Source organism: Oryctolagus cuniculus, chromosome 13, assembly GCF_051225735.1.
Source record: "Oryctolagus cuniculus isolate XC-2025 breed Fujian yellow rabbit chromosome 13, ASM5122573v1, whole genome shotgun sequence".
Taxonomy (NCBI): domain Eukaryota; kingdom Metazoa; phylum Chordata; class Mammalia; order Lagomorpha; family Leporidae; genus Oryctolagus; species Oryctolagus cuniculus.
The window spans coordinates 79,107,980-79,128,785 of record NC_142879.1 but is presented as its reverse complement, the minus strand read 5'-3'; the positions used below and the strand labels follow the sequence as shown (position 1 = coordinate 79,128,785).

General features: G+C 37.7%; 1 pseudogene across 1 annotated transcript; it reads left to right on the top strand.

Moving 5' to 3' along the window:
• Positions 1-29: 29 nt before the first annotated feature.
• Positions 30-9,299, top strand: LOC149122689 (aldo-keto reductase family 1 member C1-like; annotated as a pseudogene). Its single transcript, XR_016218794.1, has 4 exons — positions 30-77; positions 6,388-6,497; positions 6,756-6,921; positions 9,213-9,299. The product of XR_016218794.1 is annotated as an aldo-keto reductase family 1 member C1-like (transcript).
• Positions 9,300-20,806: the final 11,507 nt, after the last annotated feature.

The following is a 20,806-nucleotide window of genomic DNA, read 5'->3' as shown; positions in this document are numbered from 1 at the left end:
ATTTCCAAGAACTTCACAAAGTTGAGAAAATGCCATGGGCTTCTGGAGAGGAAACCCAGAAACTGACATTGTTCATGGTATGGAAACACCCTCAAACATTTAAACCTTTTATTACTTTATTCTTGTGAGTATTTTTCCTTGTCAAAGAGGCTTTTTTGTGTCATTTCCTTGAGTTAAGACATATCTCACCAAAATATACAGCCTATAGTCTCTGCAAATGTTTCATCCCTTGAGTTAAAACAAGCCATGAACTTGGAGTGTCGAGACATTTGTTGATAGTTTTCAGTGTTCTTCATTCCCTTAATGATCATAGAAAGTCTCACCCCCTAAAATGCCACCAATAATCTGATAAAGTCAAATGAATACCTCGAGCTTATATTTGAACTAAAATTGCAGGTAATCTCAAAGTTTTTACTCAGAATCATTCAGTGTGTGAACAATGCCTAGCTCACATTGTAAATACTTAAATAAAATTCTCTAATCCTCCTGCAGTCTTCTCTACCTCAACTTTCCTAGCCTTGGCAAATGTTGACTACATGCTTCACTTTATGGAACAGAATTTTGAAGTCACCTTTTATTTTTTTACACCCCATAGATACTCTTTGAGTAAGGCCTACCATCTTCAACTTTAAAATGTATCCAAACTTGTCTTTAAGCGTTTAACTCAGAGGCCTGACTTCCTTGAACAGTTTCCGATTAGAGGAGTAGAGTCAGAAGTTAAGGACTCAGTAAGTGTTCCCAATGAAGAGAAACTTCTCTAGTAATGATCAGCAGGGTGAAGACAGAAGCAAAATGATATTGATGAAACAAGTTGCTTTTCACATGGACATGGGAAATTACTAATGTACAGGTCCAAATAGTCTAACTGAAGTATTTCTAAGGATGTTTGAAGGCTTGGTGAACCAGCACTAGTTCAAAGTGTACTGAGCAGCAAAGAATAGGACATGGAATGAATACTTTAACCATTTTTGTTGATTTGCTTCACCTCATATAGATACAATTTTTACACTGGTTGAAAACTTATGACCTCAGAGAAAAAGATTCCCTTTGCTCTTCCCTTTTATTTATTTCTCTTTTTCTTTCCTCCTTTCTTCTTTTTTTGTGATGTATCCTTATATTGTAATCTTTTATTTTCCATGAAGAGTTGTTCAAAGATATCTTATATTTGAAACACATGTGCTCATTACATCTATAAAAATAATGGTTTTTCTACACATCAATGTCTATACAACCTTTAATATAAAAATTAGGGATAACAAAAAAGTAACATGAATATTTCTAATAAAGAACAATTATGAACATAGTTTATAACAAATGCTATTTATATGTGGTCAATCTTTCTCACATAAGTATCACAGAACATTGAAATGCTTTACACTGTGGTCAGCTTTGTGGCTCTACGGGTTAAGCTGCTGCTTTCAATGCTGGCATCCCATATGGGCACAGGTACGAGTCCATGATGCTCCAACTCCCCGCTAATAAGTTTGAGAATGCAGTGGAAGATAATCTAACTCCATAAGCCCTTGAACCATGTGGGAGACCCAGATGAAGTTCCCGGCTCCTGGCTTCGACTTAGCCCAGTACCAGCGAATGCAGCCAGTTACAGAATGAACCAGTGGATGGAAGATCTTGTCCTCTCTCTTTCTCTCTCTTGTTCTTCCTCTCCCTCTCTCTCTGTAGCTCTGCCTTTCAAATAAATAATCGTTAAAATACTTTACTTTAAAGTCATAAACTTGGATACCCAAGTTATGACAAAACAGTTTGTTTTGATTCTACTTGTAATCCATGATTATGTCAATAAATGAACAAATAAAATAATTTATCAATATCTTATGCCTAGATATATATATATAATTATATATGTCTATATATATGTTATGTTCATAAAACCGCATTGAATTAATGTGCACAAAATCATGCTTTCCACACAATGTTTTTGAAGTGCATGATGTATTTTCTCTCTTCACAGTACCATATGCATCCTTAATTTTCATATCTTGTCCATCCTCTTCACCTTTTTACAAAGCAGAACTAATATTGTAGAGCTCAACATCTATTGCTAATTGGTAGTCTCTTACCCTTTTGTGAGCACCAGGAACATTAGCAGGGAGCTGTACTGGAAGTGCAGAAGCCAGGACTGGAGCCAGCGCTCATAAGGGATGCTGGCATCACAGATTGCAGTTACATTACTGTTGTGTTTTGCAAGTTGATTTTATATACTGAAAGTTTATCAAATTTTTTATGGTTTCTAATATTCTCTTAGTGTAGTCTTCTGGGTTCTCTACATAAAGAACCATATGATCTGAAAACAGGGATAATTTAATTCCCTCCTTTCTAATATGTGCCTTTTGATTCTTTTTTCTTTACTAATGACTCTAAGACCTCCAGAATTATATTTTATAATAGTGGTGAGGAGATCAATCTTGCCTGGTAAAAGATCTTAGTGGGAATATTTCCAGCTTTTGCCAGTTCAAATAATATGATATTGGTATGATATGATATTGACTATGGGTTATTATATACTGCCTTTATTTTTGTGAAGTATGTTCCTTCTATAGCCATTTTAATGTTTTTATCATGAAAGGATAGCAGATTTTATCCAATGCTTTCTGTGCATTTACTGAGATAATCATATGATTTCAGTCCTTCAATTAATTGATATGATACATCGTGTTTATTAATTTGAAATATGTTGAACTATTCCTTCATCCCTGGGATAAAACCCACTTGGCCAAAGCATGACTGATCTTTTTGAGTAGTGAATTTGATTTTCTAGTTTATCAGTTTTTGTTTTTAAAATCAGCTCTTCATTTAACTGATCTTTTGTTTAGTTTTTAAAATTCTGTTTTGTATGTTTTTCCTCTAATATTTATAATTTGTTTCCTCCTACTTCTAATTTGTGGTTTAGTTTATCATTGTTTATCTTGGTCCTTGAGAGGATTTTTAGATTATATAATTGAAACCTTTCCAATTTCTTGATACAGGCATTCATCGTTGTATAATTTGCTCTTAACACTATTTTGCTGTATCCCACAAATTTTGATACATTATGTTTTCATTTTTGTTCATTTCAAACAATAGTTTTTATTTCTTTTTTATTTATTTTATGGTCCATTGTTAATTCAGGAGAATGTTGTTCAGTCTATGTTTATATCATTTCTAAAGTTTCTTTTGTTGTTTAATTGTAATTTCATTCCATTGTATCCAGAAAAAAGAACACGGCATATTTCAATTCTTTTTGAATTTGTAGAGACATGTTTTATGATCTAGTATATGGTCTATCCTAGAGAACATTCCATGTTCTATGAAAACAATATGTATTGTACAGCTATAGTATGGAACTTTCTGTAGATGTCTATGATGTCAATTTGGTCTATAGTGCAGATTAGATCTTTTGTTCCTTGTTGATTTTTCTTTTTTGTCTGACTGACCTGTCCATTGATGAGAGTGGGGGGGTTAAAGTCCCCAGAATTATTATATTGGAATTTATATTTATTTCCCTTTCGATTTATTAACTTTTCGTTTCATAAAACCAAATGCCCTAGTGTTTGGTAGATATATTTACATATTATTTTGAATGGGTTTCTAATCACTACATAGTGATCATCATTGTCTTTTTTAACAGTTATTGTCTTGAAGTGTACTGTGTATGTTATGAATAGTTATTCCTGATGGATTTTGATTTACGTTTGCATAGAGTATATTTTTCCATCCTTTGCTTTCAGTCTATGTGTATCTTTATTAAGGGCGTACGTTTCTTCTAGCAGCTTAAAGATAGGTCTTACAGTGCGTCTGGATCTTTAATAGGGGAATCAGCTCATTTATGTTCAAGGCTACTATTGATGAATAATTACTTGGTCTTCCCATTCTTCCATAAAGATTGCTATGGTTTCGTTTGGACCCCTTTTATTCTTTTTCTCAGGAGTTTTCTTCCTTTACATTCTTTCATGATGATTGTTGCCTTTCTCAGTTTCTGTAAAGAGTACAATCTTAAGTATTATTTGTTAGACTAGGTGAGTGGTGACAAATTCTTTAAATTTTTGCTGATCTTGGAAAGTCTTTATTTCCCCTTGATTTATGAATGAGAACTTTGAACTTCCCCATCCCCCACACACCCAATCCCCAGTTTCCAAGTCAGCCACTGGAGTTGTGATATCAGTGCTGGTTCTAGGAGCTGGCTGGGCATATTGACTTCTAGTCACTGCCCATAGTCAGAGCCCCGAGGGTTGCACTAATGCTGAGTGGAGGTTGTGGAACCCACAGATCCTGTCCAAGGGAATAGCTGTATATATGTATATTTTAAACTTTTTTATTATTTGACACATAGAGTTAGACAGTGAGAGAGAGAGACAGAAAGGTCTTCCTTCCGTTGGTTCACCCCCCAAAAGGCTGCTATGGCTGGACCTACGCCGATCTGAAGCCAGGAGCCAGGTGCTTCCTCCTGGTCTCCCCTGAAGGTGCAGGGGTCCAAGCACTTGGGCCATCCTCCACTGCTTTCCCCGGATCACAGCAGAGAGCTGAACTGGAAGAGGAGCAACCGGGACTAGAACTCGGCACCCATATGTGATGCTGGCACCGCAGGTGGAGGATTAACCATGAGCCACGGCGCCAGCCCCAACTCCAAATTTTTTTTATTTGAAATTTTAAACATTCAGGATATTTGATAATGCAGATATTCCATATTTATCTCCCAAACCCAAAATTGAAGATATTTTTTATGTGTCTAATGTTAGTAGGCATATAGCAATATGTCTTAATACATATCTACAACATTTTGCTGATCCTCTTGATACTACTTGATGTAAAGGACTATTCATCCACACAGACCTTGGAAAATATCTGCTGGGATAGAAGACACCGAACCACATAGTTATAGTTTCACAATTGGGTCTAAATTAGTTTTCAATTTCTTCTTCTTATCATTTAACATTTTCCATATTGTAATTTTCTTTGTTGTCCACAAATGTCTTTCTATAGTGCAGTAAAATTATAGTTCACAATAGAATTTGTTATGTTGGTCATGCTTGTTTTTTTCCTAGAATGGTCAGCAATCTTTTCTTCCTGTAATATCTAGACAGATTTTGGCAGATGTTCTATTTTTTTCTCAGATTGTTGCCTTATAGTAATATTTCTTTATTTTAACTTTCCATAAATGAGAAGTTAGATTTGAATGCTTTATTTTATTAAGATTTCTTTCTTATTTTTTGAAAAACATTTCATTGCAATTAACAGTAGTCAATTAGGTGATAATAGTCAACAAAGAATGAAATAACCCTTAACCGATTTTTACATAATGGATAAGTAGCCATTGATGACTTTTGTCTTAACTGATGATTGCACTGCTGTTTGTAAATAATTAATTGCATTTAAAGTACATTTTTGCTTTTGTTACTTGACATTTGCACCTTAAATCAGTATAAACCATAATAATTCCTGTAAGGTAGGAGTAGCATTAATACTTTCCCTTTAATTAGAAAGAAGTTAATGTTATAATCACTGTCACTAGGGGCAAATTTTTATATTCCTTCTTTCTCTCTTCCATTTTTACATATTGATAACTATGGAACCATGGATTTTCATGTACTCTATGTTAGAATTATTTTTACTCATTATACTTTGGATGCTGAAATCTATCAATACAATTCCTACCATATTGATATGTTAGTCCATTGGAGATGCCCTAATGAGGCTTTGAAAAAAGCTTGCTTTGTGGCATATTCAGTGCCAAAGATCAAAGAATGATAACCTTGTCCCAGAAGTGTTGATTGTCTGCTTAACACAGAAACAATTATTTAGCCACCCAAGAACTGAGCATGTATGTACTTCTTTTCATGAATTCATATTTTCATATTTCCACAAAGTATTAAATATTAAATTATTTCCACAAAATATTAAATTATTCGCTTTAAAAATTCTTACTTGAATGCCAGCGTTGTGCTGGATGTTGAGCCTAAGCTTGTGACACCTGAATCCCATATTAGAGTTATATTCCCAGGGGCTCCATTTCCAATCCAGCTTCCTGCTAATGTGTCTGGAAATGTACTAGATGACTGTAGAACTTGGGCCTTCCCCCCACATATAGGTTCTAGGCTCCAGGCTTCAGCTTGGCCCAGCCCTGAATGTAGTGATCGCTGTTGGACGTGAGCTAGCAGTTGGAAGGTCTCAACTTCAGTCTCTCTCTCTCACAAACAGTCTCTCTCTCTCTCTCTCCCTTTCTAATAAAATAGATGAATATTAAAAATAAAATTTAAAATTATATTTATAGATATGTCCAGTCTAAATATCATGTTACATTGTTTAGTTCAACTATATTTACTTTAAAATTTTCTTTAAAATTAATATTAACCTTTTATATAGTCATACTTTTCAATCTGTGGATTCCCACAGGTGGAATGTCATCCCTATCTCAACCAGAGAAAACTGCTGGAATTCTGCAAGTCAAAAGACATTGTTCTGGTTGCCTACAGTTCTCTGGGATCACACAGAGACCCTAAATGGTAAGAGAAAAACAGGCAAGTTTATGTAAAATATCATTGTTGATGAAATATTACTAGTTTTGCAGAGTTATCTATCAACTGGCTCAGGGGGGTGGCATAATTTGCATTTCAAGCAGGGTCAGATGATATTATTTTGGTGGCCCAAGAACCACTTTTGAGCAACACTTGTTCAGAATGGGTGCCCTAATCTGTTTTTGGACGCCTCTGACAGTCTGAAAACTTAGCCTCAGAAGTTAGCTTTTCTACCTCTCCTTCCAGGGTGGACCAGAGTGCTCCAGTTCTCTAAGAAGATTCAGTCGTTTGTGACTTGGCAAAAAAGCACAAGCGAACTCCAGCCCAGATTGCCATCCGCTACCAGCTGCAGCGTGGGGTTGTGGTCCTGGCCAAGAGTTTCACTGAGAAGTGGATCAAAGAGAACATGCAGGTGATGGACATGTGGGGCTGTAGGCACCATGGATCCTACACAGTATCTTTCAATGTGTGCTTCTTAGCAAGATGTCAAGACATCTTTAGGCCAAGTCTATTTCTCTGGTTTTGATGATGCATTTGAGATTTGTATGTATTTCTGACACATCAGGGCTAAGTAGAATTAATGGTGAAACAGAAAGCAGAGAATAGTGTTGCAGCATTAAATTGACAGTATACTCTGCAGTCAATCACAAAGAGGCATCTTGTTTTCCTTTTCTGAAATTAGGGCATCAGACTATGTAATTTTTGGTTTTTAAATTATGATCGTTTTATTTTTAATTTCTCAGAATTCATATAGTTTAATACCTATATATTTTTAGTTAGGTTTTCCTGTCTTGTAAAGCAGGTATTCAAGTCTTTGTTTAAACAGATCATGTTTCCGTTTTAATTAAGAGACTCTTATTATACCATTAGCTATTATATTTGTAAAACAAACACCTTCCACATAGAAGATTATGTGAAAGTATTATTTTTATCTGAGAATTGGGAAACCATTATTCTGGTGAGATCTAGCTACCATTCAGTAGGCCTACCCATAATGAAGTTATGGGGTAATAGGCAATGGATCCAAAGGGTATGGATCCTACCCAAATGAAATATCGGGAGATATTTCTCTGATCACTCTATCATGTTCATAGTTGTGTATTCTGGACTTTACCTTTGTATGAGATGCAGTTGTTAAAATGTGTTCTTGGGTCTTACATTGTGGTGAAGCAAGGTATGCCCCTGCCTGCAATTCCAGCACCCCATAGGAGAGCTGATTTTCGTCCCAGTTGCTTCACTTTCAATCCTGCTCCCTGGTAAAGTGCCTGGGAAAGAAGTGTAGGTTATAGTTTTTCTTCTCCTCATGGTGTATTTTCATGATCAAAAATTCCTACTTTTGTCTGTGACTGATGTGTCATGTTTTCCTATAGGGAGAACAAAATAATATTCTACTACACTATCTATAAAATTGTTATCGTTTTTCTTTCTAAATTATCATCTTAATTCAACTAGTATTTATTAAATACTGTTTGAAATACATATAAGAATCCACTGACCTGATGTGTACTTTTAAAAATAATATCAAGGAAAGGAATTTGGGACTTTGCTTGGGATGCCCATTGCCCATATTCAAATGCTTGGATTTGAGCCACAGTCCTGCTTAAATAGTATTCCACAATGTACATAAATACCACAATTTTTAACCCAGTCCTCAATTGGTGGACATCTGTGTTGATTCCATATGCTGGCTATTGTGAGCTGAGCTGCTATAAACATGGGAGTACAGACAACTTTCATATGCTGACTTAATTTCTTTTCGGTAAATTCCCAGGTTATACGGTAGATCTACTTACAGATTTCTTAGGAATCTCCACTCTGTCTTCCATAATGATTCGCCAATATTGTATTTTTTCTGGCTTGTGATAACTAATATACAGAGTACAAAATGTGTAATGGAAATTATCAAATTTGACATTTTTTTCAACTTTTATTTAATAAACATAAATTTCCAAAGTACAACTTTTGGATTTGGATTATAGCAGATTTTCCCCCCATAACCTCCCTCCCACCCACAACCATCCCCTCTGCCACTCCCTCTCCCATCTCATTCTTCATCAAGATTGATTTTCAATTATCTTTATATACAGAAGATCAACTTAGTAAATACTAAGTGAAAATTTCAACAGACTGCACCCACACAGACACACACAAAGTAGAGAGTACTGTTTGAGTAGTAGTTTTACCATTAACTTGCATAGTACAACACATTAAGGACAGAGATCCTACATGGGGAACAGGTGCACAGTGATTCCTGTTGTTAATTTAAATGAAATAACAGGCCATCAGAGAAGGAGGTACCTTTCTCTCAACGGAGGAGAAGAACCTCCACATTGATATGGCCTTGTCTAAAATTGACATTTTGAGATTTACTGTTTATAGCCTTTTTCTATACTCATGAGGAGCAGCCGTTATTCTACTAAAAAATAAGACCTTTTAAACAATCAAGTTGTCAACTTGTACAGTATCAATAATCTAGTAATGCATATTTTATTTTTGTCACTATTTATTTTTTCATTCCCTTTTAATTTCTATTGTTTGTCATACTTTATTGTTTCATTTTAATGTAATATTAATAAAAAGAGGAAAGATGTTAGGCCAGTGTTTTTGATTACTGTTTTTGTGAAGTCTTGAAGTGCTGAGAAGCATTTCAGGATTTTTCAGATTATCAGTATAAAAATGATAATAATTTCTGCTCTCTAATAGTTTTTTCAATTTCAGTTGTCTTCAGAGGACATGAACGTTCTAGATGGTCTGAATAGAAATCTTCGCTATGCTGATGGTGAAATCTAAGTTTTTTGGTAAAGGCATTCCCTTCATTTATTTCCTAAAAGGCATGTAGGATGGGTATTAGCTTCTATTCTTCAGCTATCCGTAGGCATGAACACTGGGGAACCCCTGTGTCGCCTAATTAAATGTCTGCAAAATGATGACTATTTCCTCTTTCCACAAACCTTCTCAATTCTTAACAGATTGAAGGTATTTTAAACCAATCTGTGGTCATAGGCAGTAATCTTTTTACTTAGCATGTTGGTTTATTTCATAAGCCAAGAAGAATATTTTCCTTCCAAGAATATACAAACTAAAATTTGCATGAACCATAATGTGCAAATCAAATCCTGACTTTTGTAAATGACTGATTTATTTTTGGTATATTTTCTAAACAAAATTGTCTTGAAACTTTGAGAATTTGGAAAACTTTAGCTTATAATGTTCATTATGTGAATTGCCTTCTTTTTTCTTTTTTAAAAAGATTTATTTATTTATTTATTTATTTATTTAAGAGGTATTGTTACAGAGAAGGTCTTCCATCCACTGGTTCACTTCCCAAAAGGCTGCAATGGCCAGAACTGTGCTGATCCAAAGGTGGATTGGAAGAGGAGTAGCTGGGACTAAAAACCGGCACCGATATGGACTGCAGACAATGCAGGTGGAGGTTTCATCTTCTAGGCCACAGCATCGGTCCCGTGACTTGACTTTTATTTATGGTAGTGGCTTATTTCTTTAAAATTGCTTATTTAAGTACCTAAAAGTGAGAGAAAGAAGTTTCATCTGCATTTTAAAGGAAATGAATACTATTTTCGTAGGTCTTGAAAGTTTATTTATGAGCATATTTTCTTGGGGAAAGAAGATAGATAAATGGGTATTATCATAATGTAAAATTTATTTGGTGAATTTTGATACACAATCATTAATAAAGAAATCATAAGGAAAACTAACCCAATGGCACTCTTTTTTTTTTTTTTTTTGGACAGGCAGAGTTAGACAGTGAGAGAGAGAGAGACAGAGAAAAAGGTCTTCCTTTTTCTGGTGGTTCACCCGCCAAGTGGCCGCTATGGCTTACACGTTGAGGCCAGTGCGCTGCGCCGATCCGAAGCCAGGAGCCAGGTGCTTCCTCCTGGTCTCCCAAGCGGGTGCAGGGCCCAAGGACCTGGGCCATGCTCCACTGCCTTCCCCGGCCACAGCAGAGAGCCGGACTGTAAGAGGAGCAACCAGGACAGAATCCGGAGCCCTGACTGGAACTAGAATCTGGGGTGCCATTGCCGCAGGCGGAGGATTAGCCTAGTGAGCCGCAGCGCTGGCCCCCAGTGGCACTCTTATGGCTTTGGGTATGCTAAGACAAATATCCAATGGTCCACAAGTTTTTACAATGTTCATTATAAATATCACTTCAGGAATAGATCAAAACATACTTTACTTGAGACAGTACTTTGTCTGCAGAAATCTTTTGGTAACACTCCTAGTCTGTAAAGCATAGATATCTTACTAATAATACGTATGAAAGTAATATATACTGCAAGCACTGCGGCTCAATAGGCTAATCCTCCGCCTTTCAACGCTGGCACACCAGGTTCTAGTCCCGGTCAGGGCACCGGATTCTGCCCTGGTTGCCCCTCTTCCAGGCCAGCTCTCTGCTGTGGCCAGGGAGTGCAGTGGAGGATGGCCCAAGTGTTTGGGCCCTGCACCCCATGGGAGACCAGGATAAACGTCGGCTTTGGCGGCCATTGGAGGGTGAACCAACGGCAAAGGAAGACCTTTCTGTCTCTCTTTCTCACTTTCCACTCTGCCTGCCCCCCCCCCAAAAAAGTAATATATACCTAACACATACGTGCTATTATTAAAGGAAGTACAAAATAAGTCAACTTGGGACTTACATAGGCAGAAATACTTCACCCTCCCTGTGGAATTTCCCCTGAAATACTTGCAACTTAATGATTTAGTAGTTTGAAATCTCTCCCTTCGTTTTCTCTGGGTTTGCTAAGGATTCAAACACTGCATTTCTCTTTAGGGAGTTTGGCATTAAAAGTCAATAGAAACACTTTGTTATGATTTTCTGAAGTATGGTGACCTTGATGCAGAGAAGGAAATCTTAAAGTTAGATTGAAAGTGAGCCCGCGCCGCAGTTCACTAGGCTAATCCTCCAACTTGCTGCGCCGGCACACCAGGGTCTAGTCCCCATCGGGGTGCAGGATTCTATCCTGGTTGCCCCTCTTCCAGGCCAGCTCTCTGCTGTGGCCCAGGAGTGCAGTGGAGGATGGCCCAAGTGCTTGGGCCCTGCACCCCATGGGAGACCAGAAGGAGTACCTGGCTCCTGCCATCGGATCAGCACGGTGCGCCGGCCGCAGCGCACCAGCCACGGTGGCCATTGGAGGGTGAACCAACAGCAAAGGAAGACCTTTCTCTCTGGCTCTTTCTCCTACTGTCCACTCTGCCTGTCGGAAAAAAAAAGTTAGATTGAAAGTAAAAGGATAAGAATGGAGTCAAAAGCACACAAGGGGAGAGAATGTATACCCAATATATATCTTTTTTTTTCAAGCTGTATATGTGATTATCTTTATTTTTTATTTTGTAAAAAACTTTTATTTAATAAATATAAATTTGAAATACTATTTTTAGATTATAACAGTTTTTCCCCCATAAACTCCTTCCCACCTGCAAACCATCCCATCTCCTACACTCTCTCCCATCCCATTCACATCAAGATTCATTTTTAATTATTCTTATATACAGAAGATCAACATAGTATATACTAAGTAAATATTTCAACAGTCTGCACCCACACAGACACACAAAGTATAAAGTACTGTCTGAAGACTAGTTGCACCGTTAATTCTCATAGAACAACACATTAAGGAAAAAGATCCTACAAGGGGAGTAAGTGCACAGTGACTCCTGTTTTTTTTTTTTTAACTTTTATTTAATGAATATAAATTTCCAAAGTACAGCTTATGGATTACAATGGCTTCCCCCCCATAATGTCCCTCCCACCCACAACCCTCCCCTTTCCCGTTCCCTCTCCCCTTCCATTCACATCAAGATTCATTTTCATTTCTCTTTATATACAGAAGATCAGTTTAGCATACATTAAGTAAAGATTTCAACAGTTTTCTCCCACACAGAAACATAAAGTGAAAAATACTGTTTGAGTATTAGTTATAGCATTAAATCGCAATGTACAGCACACTAAGGACAAAGATCCTACATGAGGAGTAAGTGCACAGTGACTCCTGTTGTTGACACTCTTTTTTATGATGTCAGTGATCACACGAGCTCAAGTCATGAGCTACCAAGGCTATGGAAGCCTCTTGAGTTCACAAACTACGACCTTATTTAGACAAGGCTGTAATCAAAGTGCAAGTTCTCTCCTCCCTTCAGAGAAAGGTACCTCCTTCTTTGATGGCCTGTTCTGTCCACTGGGATCACACTCACAGAGATCTTTCATTTAGATCATTTTTTCCCAGAGTGTCTTGGCTTTCCATGCCTGAGAAACTCTCATGGGCTTTTTAGCCAGATCAGAATGCCTTAAGGCCTGAATCTGAGGTCAGAGTCCTATTCCAATAACATGTCTTTACTCTCCTTTTGAGCTCTAGCCTTATAGAATTTAAGCAAAAATACACTATAAACAAGAATAACAAGAAATATGCCTTCCTGCTATCTTTGGGTTTTTAAATTTATGATAGAATAATTGTGATGGGGCCAGCGCTGTGATATAATAGGTTAAGTGTCACTGGCAAGCCAAACGGGCACCGGTTCAAGTCCTGGTTGCTCTACTTTCAATCCATCCCCTCTGATATCTGGGAAAACAGTAAATGTTGGCTTAATTGCTTGGGCCCCTGTGCCCACATGGGAGACCTGGAAGAAGCTCCTTGCTTTGGACCTGCGCAGCTCTGGCTGTGGTGGCCATTTGACAGTCAACCAGCAGATGGAATACCTCTCTCTTTCTCTCCCACTCTGTCTATAGCCTTGACTCTGAAATAAATAAATAAATCATTAAAACAAAAGAAATAATTGTGATACTATATGAAAGAGATTAGTATAATGCAAAATTGCATATACTCAAAATTAGTCAATATGTTATAATTGGTAATGTTTTCTTGGTATGGAGAAAAATGAAGAATACACCAGGGAAATAATGCAAGGATACAGAGTGTCAGTTTATAATTCTTACTGCCTTTAAATATTATAATAGACATCGATTTTTCTCTTTGTATTCTCAGCAGTTCAGAAGACATGTAAATATGTAAACTATAGTAAAAGCCTTTAGACATTGAAGTCTGTTTTATCAATGACATACTTTTCAGTTCATAATTCAATATACAATGCTATGCATGATGGTCAGTGAGTAAATAATTAAAGAGAGTTAAGAAAAATGTTGTCAACTTCCTAGGAGTGATCTATGCCCCCTGAAATATATTAGTATTAAACAGTGTTCCGCTGTGTCCTTGTTCAAAAACAGAAAAAATACACTTCTCTTTTCATTGAGAATCTTCTATAAGACAGCACTGGGTGTCACCTTGCATTATTGAAAGACATAGTTAAGCCAGAGTAATATGTTTGAATTTCTTATTTTGCATGTTCTGCAGGTTAAGCTCCAGGTTAAGGTATATAATTTGAAAAAAAAAAACTGAGTATGACTACATTTACAATAAATTATGTACAAGTTACATTTGGAAACTAGAAAGGAAAGAATATTAATTTTTACTAACATGGTTGCTTCACAGCAATCCTTTCAATACACTAGAAATATGTTTATTGATTTTAAATTGTACATTTTTCTCATTTTAGTGCAGCTGGACACCCAAATTACTCATTTTCTGATGAATATTGACATGGAGGAATTTTTCATGAATTCTAAAAAATCTCCCGCATGTGGATGTGATACAGGAGATGTCTCAGATGCTGGTGATTGGACACATCTCTTCTGCTTGGCAATACACCCTCAGCTACAGCTACAACCACCGGGCATGAAGCGTGGACAGCAAATTTTTACCATTTTCAAACATAATTTTAAATGTTGTTTTATTAAAGATTCTTATTCACCACTGACTCCATTACTTCCATGGTTTGTTTCATTCTGACTCCTTAGTACTTAAAGTGATTTTCTCAGAAATTTGGAGACCTGTGGTGAGATATGGTAGCAGCTAGTCCATAGATGCGCCTGGGAATGAGGTGAAGGATTGTCAGCCTGTAGGACAGGTTAGCAAAGGTTTTCAGTGGTTGTTTATTCAGTGCATTCCAGAGAGAAAGAAACTCACTGCATAGAGCACAGAGGTGAGGCAGTGCTGCAAGGGTGACTGATGGTTCAGGGGTGCCCCTGCATCAGTTGTGGATCAGAGCTAGAGTACATGTGGGTATCTGGGATCCTTGGGGTAGGGTTAGGCGCAGGGTATGGGGTTGAGAGGAAAAGTCATGATGAGTCAGGTATGAGGAAGATGGAGAAAAAGGAAATCGAGCACATCTCTGCCTGGAAACATTGGCAACATTCTCTTATTAATATCGTCTTCCAAGAGAAGGTAACTTTCCACCTATTTCAGGTGTTGACGAAATGAGTTTCCCTAGAAAAATGTTAAATTCCTGGGGATGTACTGGTATAGAATATCAGAGAGAGAATAAGAAAGGAAGGAGGAAAGGTGGGGGCACAGGCTGGAGGGAGGGTCCAGTGGGAATTGACACTATGTCCCCGAATTTGTACATGTGAACCACATGACATTTGTTTATGTGATTCAAGGCTATCACAAAAGAAGAGAGTACATTGCTGCTTTCCTCAGTCACTTTGGCACAGGTGTCATGGAATATGATGCAGAAGACTTTACAAAACTCACTCTGCTGCTGATGTGGAAAGATTTTTGTTTTCTTGTACACATTGACCTGCCCCTGTTTTTCCCACGAGACCAGCCAACGCTCACATTTCAGTCCGTCTATCATTTCACCAACAGTGGACAGCTTTACTCCCAAGCCCCAAAAAATTATCCATACAGCCCTAGATGGGATGGAAATGAAATGGTCAAAAGAGCAAAGGCTTATTTCAAAACCTTCGTCCCTCAGTACCAGGAGGCAGCATTCGCCAATGGAAAGCTCTAGGAAACACCAGTCTTGAGAGCCTGCCGGCCAAACTGCTGTGTCCACATGCGTGTCAGCACATATGGCCGCTTCCTGGAAGCCTCTGGGAATGTCTTCACACAGCGCTGTGTTCGCGCAGCAGCTTTGCACACCCCAGACAGCCCCACGCCGCTGGGCCCGCACTCGAGCTGGCTGGCGACAGCCTGAGCCCTGAGCCCCTCACTCGGGTTGCCCCTCTTCCTTTCCTTCCTTCTGTTTCTTTGTTGGAAGAAATAAACTCACAAATCACAGTGAAAAACAACAACAACAACAACAACAACAAAAACCCTTTGACTATTAAAGAAATCCTCAAATAATAAGATGCCCCGGATATCAACTCCACATTTCTCAATATTTTAGGATTTAAAATAAATTTGAATTCTTTCATTTTATCCCTATAGAAGCCATAAACACCAAATTAAGCAAACTAAAATACATAAAACATCCTAAAACCATTATCATGTCAAGTATATTAAATCACTGAATAATACATAGAATGAACCAGGTTGTACAGATTTCTAAAAGTCTTTTGGAAAGTGTGTAAGTAATATAAGAAAGTATTTTAAATTTCAGTGTTTTCTTTTAGGTTTTAATTAGTTTTTAAGATTCAAAATAGTTTGTAGATATAATTTTTTTTTTTTTTTTTGACAGGCAGAGTGGACAGTGAGAGAGAGAGACAGAGAGAAAGGTCTTCCTTTTGCCGTTGGTTCACCCTCCAATGGCCGCCACGGCCAGCGCGCTGCGGCCGGCGCACCGCGCTGATCTGATGGCAGGAGCCAGGTGCTTCTCCTGGTCTCCCATGGGGTGCAGGGCCCAAGCACCTGGGCCTTCCTCCACTGCACTCCCTGGCCACAGCAGAGAGCTGGCCTGGAAGAGGGGCAACCGGGACAGAATCCGGCGCCCCAACCGGGACTAGAACCTGGTGTGCCGGCGCCGCTAGGCGGAGGATTAGCCTAGTGAGCCATGGCGCCGGCCTGTAGATATAAATTTAAGAAATAGTGATGATCCATCCCACCCTCCCTCAGTCTCTCTTCCTCCACCCCCCTTCATTTTATTTCTTTCACTTTTCATCCTTTCTTTTTTTCCTTTTGCTTTTTAATTAACATATTGAATTTATATTACAGTAACAAGGGTTTATGCTTCTCCAAATAAGAAGTTTAATGAGTAAAAAGAATAAAGACCCTAATTTAGTGGGAATATAGGCAATGGCTATAAATGTTAATTGACTGGAAAAATGACCATTTCACTCATATAAAGTAAATTTTCTTTTTTTTTTTTCAGTTCAGTTTTTTATTTCAATTCAAATCTCTAAAGGCTTTCTTGCAAGCAGATAGAGGGCATGGAAGAAATTAGGGAAAATCATCGACAATCACAGAGCAGGCAGTGACACCTGGACTCCTGCACAGAAGAGGTGCTTGCTCTGGCTTTCATGGCCCGGAGACACTTTGCAGAACTATCCAGATCAATAAAGTCGGTGTGATGAGATCTGCAGTGGTACTCATCTTCACCATTTTCCAGCCAGAGGCCTAGGGAGGCAACAGACAAGCTCACAAGGACAGCCGCCATTCCTTGGCATAAGTTGTGGCATTGCTGCAGCGCCAGTCCTCTCTGCTTGTATTTACAGCAGTAAGGATGCCATCATGAAAATGTTCTCAGAGTTTTTGGCTTGATGAATAGAGTCAAAATAGTAATGAGTGATAAACAGAAACAGCCTAATGTCACTCATAGTATTTCTTTTTTAAAAATTTTAAATTTTTTTATTTTTTTTAATTTTTTTAAACTTTTATTTAATGAATATAAATTTCCAAAGTATGGCTTATGGATTACAATGGCTTCCCCCTCATAACGTCCCTCCCACCTGCAACCCTCTCCTTTCCTACTCCCTCTCCCCTTCCATTCACATCAAGATTCATTTTCGATTCTCTTTATATACAGAAGATCAGTTTAGTATACATTAAGTAAAGATTTCAACAGTTTGCTCCCACACAGAAACATAAAGTGAAAAATAATAGATGATTTTTTAAATGATGATGAAATCAGATCAGACCTATTGTCATGTTTAATCCCAGTGAGAGTCAAGTTGGGAATTGATAATTTCTTCTTCTTTTTTTTTTTTTTTTTTTTTTTTTTTACAGAAGATCAGTTTAGTATACATTAAGTAAAGATTTCAACAGTTTGCACCCCCATAGAAACACAAAGTGAAATATACTGTTTGAGTAATCGTTATAGCATTAAGTCTCAATGTACAGCACATTAAGGACAGAGATCCTACATGAGGAGTAAGTGCACAGTGACTCCTGTTGTTGACTTTACAAATTGACACTCCTGTTTATGGCATTAGTAATCTCCCTATGCACCAGTCATGAGTTTCCAAGGCTATGGAAGCCCCTTGAATTCTCTGACTCTTATCTTGTTTAGACAAGGTCATAGTCAAAGTGGAGGTTCTCTCCTCCCTTCAGAGAAAGGTAACTCCTTCTTTGAAGACCTGTTCTTTCCACTGGGATCTCACTCACAGAGATCTTTCATTTAGGGTTTTTTTTTGTTTTTTTTTTTTTTTTTTTTTTTTTTTTGCCAGAGTGTCTTGGCTTTCCATGCCTGAAATACTCTCATGGGCTTTTCAGCTGGATCCGAGTGCCTTTAGGGCTGATTCTGAGGCCAGAGTGCTGTTTAGGACATCCGCCATTCTATGAGTCTGCTGAGTATCTCGCTTCCCATGTTGAATCACTCTCCCCTTTATTTATTCTATCAGTTAGTATTAGCAGGTACTAGACTTGTTTATGTGCTCCCTTTTTCTCTTAGTCCTTTCATTATGATCAATTGTGAGCTGAAATCGATCACTTGGACTAGTGAGATGGCATTGGTACATGCCACCTTGATGGGATTGAATTGGAATCCCCTGGTATGTTTCTAACTCTACCATTTGGGGCAAGTCAGCTTGAGCATGTCCCAAATTGTACATCTCTTCCCTCTCTTATCCCCACTCTTATGTTTAACAGGGATCACATTTCAGTTAAATTTCAACACTTAAGAATAACTGTGTATTAATTACAGAATTAAACCAGTCATATTAAGTAGAACAGACAAAAAAATACTAAGAGGGATAATGTATTAAGTTGTTCATTAACAGTCAGGGTAAATTTTCAAGTAATCACAGATCATTAAAACTGTAGTAGTGTAACATTCTTTTTTAAAAAGATTTATTTATCTATTTGAGTTATAGAGAAGGAGAGATACAGGGAGAGAGAGAGAGAGAATATTTTCCATTCCATGGTTCACTCTCCAGATGGTCGCAACTGCCAGGGCTAGGTCAGGCAGAAGCCAGGAACCAGGAGCTTCTTCCAGGTCTCCCATAGGGGCCCAAGCACTTGGGTCATCTGCTGCTGTTTTTCCCAGGCCATTAGCAGGGAGCTGAATCAGAAGTGGAATACATATGAGATGCCCATATGAGATGCCAGCATTGTAGGTGGCAGCTTTACTGGCTACACTACAATGCAGGCCACAGTGTAACATTATTAAACAGCAGTTTGACAAAGATATAAAATAAATTTTTAGAAAACTATATTTGCAACAATACTGATAGATACAGGCATTTTCTTTTTTCTTAGTCTTTCTCTTTCTCTCTATTTCTCTTTCTTTCTTTTAAAATCTTAGTTCCTATATATAAGGGAGAACATGTGATATTTGTCTTTCTTTGTCTGGCTTGTTTCAGTCAACAAGTCCTTCAGTTGCATCCATTAGGATGCAAATGATAGCATTTCATTTTTTATTGCTGAATAATAATTATTGTGTGCATAAAGCACATTTTCTTTATTCATCCATCTGATGATGGACACCATGGTTGATTCTATAGTTTGGCTATGGGAAACAGTGGTGCTATGAACATGCTGATGTATGTAACTTTTTGTGACAACATTTTCATGTACTTACCGGGTAGTACCGGGGTCAATGGCTGACATGGCAAATATATTTTCTAGTTTGTTTCTTTTTTTAAAGATGTATGTATTTTTTTGAGAGGCACTGTAACAAACATAGGAAGAGACAGAGGGAGAGGTCTTCCAACTGCTGGTTCATTTCCAAATGGCTGCAATGGCCGGAGCTGGGCCCATCTGAAGCCAGGAGCAAGGAGCTGCTTCTGGCTCTCTCACATGGCTGCAGGGGCCAAGGGCCTGGGCCACCTACCACTGCTTTCTCAGGCGATAGGCGAGAGCTGGGTCAGAAGAGGAGCAACCAAGACAGGAACTGGGGCACATATGGGATGCCGACGCCACAGGTGGAACAAATACACTTTTAAGAGTATAATGATACTTTCCACCCTACTTCCCTCTATCCCTCAATCCCTCCAGAACCTCACCAGCATTTATTATTTTATAATTTATTTTGGGGTAGTATTCATTCGCACTGAATGTGCGGTAATACCACTTTCTGGTTTCATCCAGCAGTGCACACCTAGGTTGATTCTGTATCTTCACTATTGTAAACATTGCTGAAATTAACATGACAGTGCATGTTAGATATCTGCCCAGAATTGGGATATCTGAGTCATATGGTAGATCTTTTTTCATATTTTGAGGAACTGCCATTCTGTTCTCCGTAACAGTTACATTGATTTGCAATCAAACTAACAGCGTGTAGTTTCCCTATTCTTCACATCTTCACCGGCATGTCTTATTTTTCATCATTTTTGTAGCTGTTTGAATGGGACTGTCTTACAAGTTCTTTTTCATCTAGAACATTGTTGATGTAGAAGAATGATAATGATTTTTTTCTGTTGATTTTTACCCCTGCAACTTCACTGAATTCTGTTACGAGTTCTAATAATCTCTTAGTGGAATCTTTTGGTGCTCTTAGGTAAAGGATCCTGTCATGTGCAAGCAGGGATAATTTAACTTCCTCATTTCCAATTCCTATCCCTTTCGTTTATTTTTCTTGCCAAATGGCTCTGTCAAAAACTTCCATTACTACATTCAATAACAGTGGTGACAGTAGGCATTCTCGTCTGGATCATAGTGGAACTGCTTCCAACTTTTCCCCATTCCATATGATGCGAGCTGTGGGTTTGCCATAAATTGCCTTAATTGTGTTGAGGTATATTCCCTTTATATCCAAATTTAAAGGTTTTTTTAAAAAAAAAAAAAACAGAAAATGATGTTGTATTTTATCAAACACCCTCTGCACTTATTGAGGTAATCAGATGGTTTTAACCTTCATTTTGTTGATGTGATGTATCATGTTTATTCATTTGTGCCAACATCACATAATTGAAAGATATCACGTAACTTATGTAACAAAACATTTCAAGGACCTAAAAATAAGAACAAATCAAGCCTAAAATTAGTAGAATGAAAGAAAAAATAAAATTAGAGAAGTGAACAAAACAGAAATTTAAAAAAAACTATGAAAAGTATCAGTAAAATGAAGAG